This window comes from Neophocaena asiaeorientalis, unplaced genomic scaffold (assembly GCF_003031525.2).
Source record: "Neophocaena asiaeorientalis asiaeorientalis breed wild unplaced genomic scaffold, Neophocaena_asiaeorientalis_V1.1 scaffold1019, whole genome shotgun sequence".
Lineage (NCBI taxonomy): Eukaryota > Metazoa > Chordata > Mammalia > Artiodactyla > Phocoenidae > Neophocaena > Neophocaena asiaeorientalis.
Window position 1 is genome coordinate 1,278,055 of NW_020173382.1, and position 8,095 is coordinate 1,286,149.

General features: G+C 49.5%; 1 protein-coding gene across 1 annotated transcript in view; it reads left to right on the plus strand.

Moving 5' to 3' along the window:
* The first annotated feature begins 4,380 nt into the window (after positions 1-4,380).
* The window catches only part of GPC4 (glypican 4), a 106,985-nt gene continuing 103,270 nt past the window's right edge, over positions 4,381-8,095 (plus strand). Inside the window, exon 1 of the mRNA XM_024746586.1 lies at positions 4,381-4,502. The gene's annotated coding sequence lies outside the window, so the exon portion shown is untranslated. The remainder of the gene's footprint in view (positions 4,503-8,095) is intronic.

Sequence of the window (8,095 nt, forward strand, 5' to 3'; positions counted from 1 at the left end):
GGAAAAGTAAGGCAAGCTTCAGGCACTAGAGAAAGAATACTGAAGGGAGGTCAGGAGTAGGGAGACAGGAACAGACCACACACATCAACTTCTTCAAAGTGGCTGATCCTTCAATTACTGGTACTTCTGTAAATTTCCAGAGGGACCAAGAGGAGAGGGGCCATCATGAAACAAACAGCAAATTGGGATGAGTGTCCCGAGGGACGTGCATTGCCTTCTGCTTTCTTCCCCAGTGTCTTTCTCCATTTAGATATGGATCTTACCTCCCCAGGCAAGATGCCAGCTCCTCAAAGGCCTCTGGTCTTTCAAGTTTCTAGGGCCTTCGCAGAACCAACTTTTGTTCACAGGAAGTGGTCAGAAGACACTACTTGCTTGGTTGCTTGAAAAGGAGAGGTGTGGAGCGAGGGAGGAAAGTTACTTGGTGAGATCTAGGCTGAAGACAGGCTGAGTTTGTCCAGGAAGCATTTAAGAGTTCTGAAGTAGTAACTAATTTAAAAATCAGGAGATTTCAGGGAGTTCCCTGGTGGTCTAGCGGTTAGGATTTGGTGCTTTCACTGCAGTGGCTCGGGTTCAATCCCTGGTTGGGGAACTGAGATCCCGCAAGCTGTGCTGCTTGGCCAAAAAAAACCCCCCAAAATCAGGAGATTTCAGATACAATTCTAGGTCTTTGTTTTCCCTGGGATACTGCCCATCAGGTGAACCTGTACCCTTGCAGGCAACAGGCATTTACACAAAAAGCCTAAAAAGCCTTTTGGAGGCTGGGGGTCGAGGAATTCTCAGAGAAATCAGGACCTCTGCTAAGGCACAAATGTGGTAGTCATTTTATAAAGACAGTGCTCTGGAGGCCTAGAAGCAGGAGCCATTAGCTCTGCTTGGGGGGATCTATGAAGGTTTTCCAAGAAGAGGTACTATCTCAGCTGAGTTTTGATGGATGAGTATGAAGGACTTGTCCAAAGAATGGAGGGGAATGAAAAGGTATTCCCAGCAGGGGCAGGGTGAGGATGCAGGCATGGTGGAGAATGATACAGGGTTGGGGAGGCCCAGTGAGAAACTTGGTAATGTAGACTATGGCCCAATAGCAAAGATCCAGAGCTGCTGAATGACTTGGCAATTGACCTGGAAAGCAATAGGGTACCATGGGGGAGAGGGGCAGGGTTAAGCAGGGGAGGAACATCGTTCAAGTGATGTCAAAGGCTCACTCTGATGGCTGTGGGAGGGTTGGGTATGATAGGGGGAGAGACTAGAGGCCCACAAGACCTATCCTAAGGGAGGAAGCCACATCCTACTCTTTGTCCGCCTATTTGGCAACCAAAGCAGCTTCCCAGCAGGCCAAGAGAAGGGCCCCCAAAGCTGAGAGAATGGACCTAACTCAACTAATTCTTAAGGACAGCAGCAGTGAGTACATACTTTGTTCCTTCTGCCCACCAGCGAACATACCCCAGTGCTGCATCAGGAGAAATGCCTCACCTGGGAAGACCAACTGTGCCACAAATACAGTAAACCGTGAACTCCCTTCGGCTTGTATATCTCCCCTCTCTCTAGGGCTGGGCAGCATCTGGCACATAGTAGGTGCTCAATAAACATTTATTCATCCGAAATAGGGACACTCATATGGGATTCAGTCAAAGGCCTTACATTTTTTTCAGTCTTGGTTCAGCCACTCAAGAGCTCTGTGGCTGTGGACAAGCCGCATAACTTCAGCGAGACTCAGTTTGTTGATTTATTATTATTATTAATTTTTGGCCATGCCGCATGTCATGTGGGATCCTAGTTCCCTGACCAGGGATCGAACCCGCACCCCCTGCATCGGAAACACGGAATCTTAACCACTGGACCACCAGGGAAGTCCCTGCTGATCTATTTTAAAAATCAGTATGGGAGTGTGCCTGGAAGCGCTTTGCAAACTCTAAAGTACTATATGACCAAAAGTGGTGTGTCCATAAAATGGAATACTATTCAGCCATAAAAAGGAAGTGCTGACACATGCCACCACATGGATAGGTCTTAAAAACATGATGCTAAATGAAGGAAGCAAGATGCAAAAGGCCACATGTGACATGATTCCTTTTATATGAAATGTCCAGAATTGGCAAATCTATAGAGACAGAAAGCAGATTAGTGGTTGCCAGGGGTTGGGGAGAGAAGGGAATGGACTTAATGTGTTTTCTTTTGAGATGCTGCAAATATTCTGGAACTAGATAGCGGTGATGGTTGTACACCATGGTGAATGTACTAAATGCCACCAAATTGTACTTTTTTTTTTTTTGACCGCACTGGGCAGCTTGCGAGATCCTATTTCCCTGACCAGGGATCGAACCCAGACCCTGGGAGTGAAAGCGCGAGTGCTAACCACTGGACCACCAGGGAATTCCCTGTTACTGTATTTTATCACAGTTTTTAAAAAGCCCCCCAAAAGGGCTATATGAAGGTTAATCATCCTGAGAAGTTGTTGATTCTTGCACTCTACCTGCAGACCCCAATCCATTTTTTGGCATTCAGAGAACTTACAGAGTAGATACACCTCTACTAAGGAGCACAAGAAAACTGGAATGGGAGTGGGGGGAGGGAAGGAGGAGCTTCGGGCCATCAGAAAAGGGAAGCTGGATGGTATTTGTTTCGTAGATTGCCAGTTGTTCACCCTGTTTGTATTTACATGAAAGGAGGCTTTGAAGTGGGAGCCGCCTCTGAGCAGGGCTTGGGGTTCCTGGCTTGCGTGGTAAAGTTCAGACTTGTCCAGATTCGTTTCTAGCCAGAGGTTAACGTTTCTGGTGGAAAAGGCTTAAGTTTTGGTTAATAATACACGAACAGGAAGAGCCGAGTAAACTGGGGGGCAAGGAATGAGTTCCCCCTGGACTTGGTATGAAAGGAAGCTTTCTCTGATTTGGGCTTCATAGTTTGGGAGTATCTTTTTCTCACTTACAGTGGCTGGGTTTCATTTTATTATTAATGTTGGTTGCATCTCAGATCGTATTCTTTTTGGTAAAGAACATCTTTGAGTAAATACATCAATCAATGAAAGTTAAAATTGCTCTGGGCTAAGCCCTAGCAATGCCTTGAGGACCTGACGGTTGTCCGTTTAAGGAAAACCTGGACCATTTGAAAGTCCCTCGAAAATGGCAGGAAATTCATCTGTAGCTGAGTTTGCTTATTTAGAAAGACTCCTCTCCTAGTTGCAGAGTTAAATGTTATGCCAACCCACCGAAACTGGAAATTTAAGTTCTACTTATAGATGGGTCACAATCTGTCTGTTTCTGCTGATGATCTCCAAGAGTTAATAAAATGTAGAAGAGTCTGCAGTGGGCTTTCAAAACAACAGCTAGCTACTTTCTACAGCTCCTCACAGCCAACCATGTCAACGAGGTTCGCAAACAACAGTGGAGGAAGTCTCAACAAACCCCATGAGGGTGATAATTGTAATGATGGTTCATATCTTCACCCTATGTAGTTTTATGGGAATTGAGAGTCTAGCCAAATAATAAGTTCCAGCCCCTTTTATCTGCCCAGTTCCCAGCACACTCCCGAGGTGTCTGAGGCGCTTCTCACCCTAACCTCTTACAGCAGATTGTAACAATAACAACCGTAATGACAAGTTCTCAATCTGCACAGTTCCCTTCATTAAAGGAGCCCTAGAAGCTTCAAAAACACTCATTAATGGAATGTGACAAAGCTTAGAAGGTGGGAAGACTCACCCATTTCCAGTTTTCAGGTGGCTAAGTGGAGACAGGGACCCAGAGAGGTGTGAGACTCTGTTAAGAGGCTTAAGGGCAGAGGGGAAGGGGGTTCCTGGGCTACCTTTATTCCATGTGACCTGGGAGTCAAGTCCCGGGTTCTGGACACCCCCCCCTCCCCGCGCCAGCTACATGCTATCAGCAAGTCGCTTCTCTTCTCTGGGCCCCAGTTTCCCTTCGTGAAGAAGGAGGGTTTGGGCCAGAAGGTTTCCAAGGTCAACCCTGAATTTGCTCTGCGGTTGGCAGGGCAGCGGTTCTCCCGCTTCAGGGTTTGATTAGACCTGTAGCAGAACCAGACTGGGGGCTGGGGGGGCTGGGAATGCCTGCCAGGTTTCCGAACAGGTCGGTGCTCCATGAGCACCGTCTGACGGAAAGCAGGTCTGAGGAGGCCAGGTGAGGCTCTAGGGCCAGCTCGGAGTCCCAAGTCCCTCTGGTGCCCGCATCAAACAATGAGATTAATGCCAGCGCTTTCCACTCCTCGCCCAGGAGCTGGGCGGTTACGGGCGTCCTCCAGGCTGCGAGGCTGTAGCAGCGGCGGAGGGGTGCTGGTGGTTAGGTATGGAGGCCGGAGGGCTCCGTCCGGCTTTGGCCCGCGGGCAGCGGGTCAGGTGGCCGCGCGCAGACGGCCTAGGACTCGGAAAAAAAACACCCTGGCCGCGCTCAGCGCCGCGCTGCTGGCTGCCGAGCTCAAGTCGAAAAGTTGTTCGGAAGTGCGACGTCTCTACGTGTCCAAAGGCTTCGACAAGAACGATGCCCCCACGCACGAGATCAACGGTAGGTGGGAGCCCCCGGGAGGCGAGCGCAGAGACGGGAGAAGGGGCCGCAGAAGCCCCCTCGCCCCGCCGCCCCTCGCGCCGGGTGCAGGTAGCCGAGACGGAGAAATGGGCAGGCGCGCCGGAGCGAGCCCCGACGCAGAGCGTTCGCTGCGGACGCCGGGGCCCCGGGTGCGCAGCAGGCGGAGGGGCGCCCCCGAGTTACCCGGCGGCACTCCCGCGCTCTGCTTCCTTCCCCCACCCCTCCTCCCGCGGTCTCCCTGGTCCCAGGAAGCCCCAGAGGACTCTAGCCCGCAAAGTGCGTGTCACCGGCTCCCTCGCCTTTTCCGGGTTGAACTCCTTACTGGGCTCCCCGCTTTGTTGTGTGGGTGACGAGAGGTCGGGTAGGGTGGAGGTTGCCAGGTTCCGGGGGGCGCAAAACGTGGAACTTGATGTTTCATTGATGTTCTTTAAAAACCCACTCCCCGCCTCTCTTCCACCGCTGACACGGATTAGGAGTTTTAGTAGCTACAGCGGCTTTAGAAGTGGCCTTTAAAAAGCAAACGACTCTCCACTCCTCCTCCAAACCCTGACTTTTGGGGACTCTCCTGCTTTCCGGGACGTGTTGGACGAGAAGGGTATTTTCCCCCCTTTTATTTCTCACCTCATTTTAAGGGTTAATTGCACTTTAAATTACAAATCTTTGAAAGGACTGATTACTGGAAGCCTGAATCTCAGTTGGGAGATGGTTATGCAAATAGAGACCGCTTAGCCTGTGAAAAAGTTCATCGGGTTTCGGCGCTGGGGGTGCGTGGGGTGTTTGTGAAAGCCCTTCTTGCAGCGCTGGGGAGGCAGCTTTGCGGCGGGTCCCCTTCGCCCCTCCTCGCCAGGCTGGCGGCGGTGGCCGGGCCGATCCCCTCTGGGTGGCACTCATTCGCAGAGGCCAACTGTTGCGCGCAGTCCCGCGGGCCGCGCTGGGGCCAGCGGCCGCGCAGGTAGCCTCTTCGCCCCGAGGGTTCGGAAAGAACCACGAATCTAGCTGGCTGATGGCCAGCTTAACCTAACGGAGAAGTGAGCGATTCGAGCCCCGGGGGCCAAGCCTCCATTCCAAACCTTTCATGGAAGTGAGCAGAGCGCGCCTTTGCCTCGCGGTGTTGGTCACCCGGGTGGGGCGGGCAGGGGGCCGGCAGCCAGCAAAGGAAATACTGTAATTTCAACCAGGCGCTTCCAAAGGCTTAGGAAGACTTGGGGGTCATTTTTTGGGAAGGGCTATTAATAACCTTGGAGATTAAGTGCAGTCATCAATTACATAAAAATTACAAAGGTAGTTGAGGGAAGTTGCTGGGCACTTTTCTTGTGTGACCGGCATCTATCTAGAAATAGAACCTAAGAAATGGTTGGAGCAGCCTAGGACCCCACGCACCTTGGGAGTTATCAAGTAACTCGCACGTTACTGATTAGAGACTGTTTGCCCTTGAGCTGCTTGTTTTTTGGGGAGCTCACGTCTGTCTTCACAGCGGCACGATTTTATTGGTTGTAGAGCCCTAAGAAGCCCTCTTTCTTTCCCCTCTCCCTTCCGCCCCGCTCGAAAAAGTAAAGTTGAGCCAATAGCCACTGAAGCTTGGGGGCTCCACAGGTCAGACCTGGGGTCTTTGTGCCCTGCACGGTTTGGGCCCGGGGCCCAGTGGAGATGATTGGCGTGAAGGTTACAGTTGTCATTCCCACATTTAGAAGGGATAGATGCAGTGATGCACTTAATGGGAACGTGACAAGTTTTCATCTTCTGCTCATGCAAAACAATATGTGCCTTTGAGGTGGACTGGAGGCGTTCGGGGAGTGGGCTGTGAAATTGTCCTCCCCACTTTCTCCAACTGTGTTCTGTGCAGGCTTGCAAGGGCAGGACATCTTCCCCCCCCAGCAACTCAGGAAAAATGAAGTTTGAAGGGTGCCCAAGGACAGTGCTAGATGTTCCCTTTGATTGTCATGGTCCCCAGAAAACACCTGAGGAATGTTTTTGCATAAATATTTCTCTGGACATATTCCCCCTAAAGATAAGAGCGTTATTAGTGACCAGCAGCAGGAAATGGAAGCTAATGTGCTCACACCCAAAACATTTTATTCTTTTTGTCTTGTCCTTCATCTCCCTCCCAGGGCTGCTGCTTTTATTTCCCCTTTTGAATGACCTACTGGACTGCATTCTCCCGAGGAACAAAGGAAGTGCCTTTTTAGCTGGAATCCTTGGAAGACCACCAAGGACTTTAGCTCATGCAGTGCAATTTCGCACCACTTTCAACAATAACAAAAATGCATGACTGAATGGCTCAAAAATGTGGAGTGTTAGAGGCATTCATTTGAGTCTAGGACACTGTCACAACACAGACAGACCCAAGTAAATACCTTTAGACGGCCAGTATAGAAACGGGGTAATCTTTACCATCACCCTGGCCTCTCCAGCTGCATACATTGTCGTTGTCTCCCCTGGGCTCCACTCAGATAATTTTGGTCATTTGGGAGAGCATAGTCAACGTAGCGACTTGAATGAATTAGTTGCCAGGCACTTTCCTTGGTTGGGGGTGTGTGCGTATGTTTTCTTAAGTGCAAGAAGTCCAGGATTGTTTTCCAGGCAAAGGGTCACAGTGTCTGGGTGCCTAGCCCCAAGTTTAAGGTTTGATTCTTGATGGCCTTGCACTTGCCTTCTAGAGGTTTGAAGAGGTTTTGAGAATACTCCACGATCTTAAGGAACGTTTCAGTCTTTTTAGATTATAATTAAGATAATTTGATGTGCTCACAAGGGTGTCGGGGAGTACAGCATGCTAACAGGGCTCCGACCTAGGTCCTGCATTGCCTATCCACTTGACCCCTGAACTTAACCAAATAATGTGTAGCCTAGATGCCATGATCAAAAGGGATCTTTAACACAAAGGATGGGTTTTTGTTCAGCTTCAATGGGCATATCTTTTGGAGCACCTACTGTGTGCGATATTCTGTGCTTAGCATCATGGGGTCAGCAGGAAGGACGGGAGGGCCTCTGCCACCAGGACCTTCCCAGGTAATAGGGAGATAAGTCTTGCACACACACGATTGGAATACAACATGGTGTGTGATAAGGACCATATGAGTGGTACAGATGAGGAGAAAGGAGTACCTGGGGAGTTCAAGGGAGAAGGGATTTGGGACTAGGATATTAACTTACTAATGGTAGTTCAATAGTAAAAAAAAAAAAAAATAGTATTTATAACAAGGAATTGTAAAATCTTACCATTCTCATTGCACCTCCCTCCGTAAGGACAGGATATGCAACAATTGGCATTTATTACTAACCTAATCTTTGCTTGTAATTGTCTTGAAGAGTGAGGCAGTTGGTTAAACCTACTTCACCTTGCCAAAGGTCCCTTCCACAGTGACATCGAACGATACCAAGGAGAACTTTGCATCACAGGTGTGATTTGGGAGTTTTTATTTTCCTGTTCCCATTTACGCTCATGACCAGTGCACCTGTGAGTGTGCATGCATGCTCATATGTGTACCTCTGAGGGAATCACATAAGCTATGTTAGGATTACATGGGAAAACGTGTGCTGGAGAAGTAGGAATACTTTTTTTTTTTTTTTTTTTT